This window comes from Crocodylus porosus, unplaced genomic scaffold (genome assembly GCF_001723895.1).
Source record: "Crocodylus porosus isolate Cpor-Errol unplaced genomic scaffold, CroPor_comp1, whole genome shotgun sequence".
NCBI lineage: Eukaryota > Metazoa > Chordata > Crocodylia > Crocodylidae > Crocodylus > Crocodylus porosus.
In genome coordinates, this window is record NW_017728926.1 from 6,755,077 (window position 1) to 6,755,994 (window position 918).

Sequence of the window (918 nt, forward strand, 5' to 3'; positions counted from 1 at the left end):
GGCTCCGCCAGAGGCGTCGCGGGGGCCATGCGCGCCTGCACGCGCACCTGTGCTCAGGTATAAACCCGAACTAGAGTTTCAGATTTTTCATTCAAAACCAATTCAAAGCCATTTTGTTCCCTTTTCCCCTCCCCACCCTTCCTGTGAATGAACTGAAAGTAGAATTACTGGACATTTAAAAACGTCAGGCTTTCGCTTTTTTACCGTGTTTTACCAGCTCTGAATAAACACGGAAGAAGCAAATTTCAAAGCTAAAGTGAGAACATGGGGGGGGGTTCACCGTCCTGCCAAATCCAGTGCACAGGTGAGAGGAGGCTGGACCACAAGCTTTGCAGAAAAGATTATGAAATATTATTAGTGTTACCGTAGCAGCTAGGAGCCCTGCTCATGCCCAGGACCCCTCTGCGCCAGGGGCTGCATAAATACAGAACAGAAAGATCCAGTCCCAGAAGTTTTATAATGTGAACAAGAGACAACGTGGGTACGCAGAGACTGGAAAGGAGGGAGACGAGCTAATTTCCAAATGAATTAAGTCTGAAAGAAGAAAGAAGAAAAAGAAATGGTTTGTCTGAGGCCTGGGGACACCGTAACTTTGGTATTTTATTCGCATGGTGACGTTGGTGAGGCCGTACCTGGAGCAGTGCGCCCACCCAGTTTTGAGCCCCCCACTATGGAAAGGCTGTGGACAAATTGGAGAGAGTCCAGCGGAGGGCAATGCAAATGGTTCAGGGCCTGGGGGGACATGACTTCTGAGGAAAAACTGAGGGAACGGCTTATTAAGTCTGCAGAAGATAGGACTGAGGGGGATTTGATAGTAGCCTTTAGCTGCCTGAAGTGGGGGGGCAAGAGGATGGAGCTAGACCAGGGCAGGCAAAATATGTCCTGCCAGGCACTTTCATCTGGCCCATGGGTGCCCAC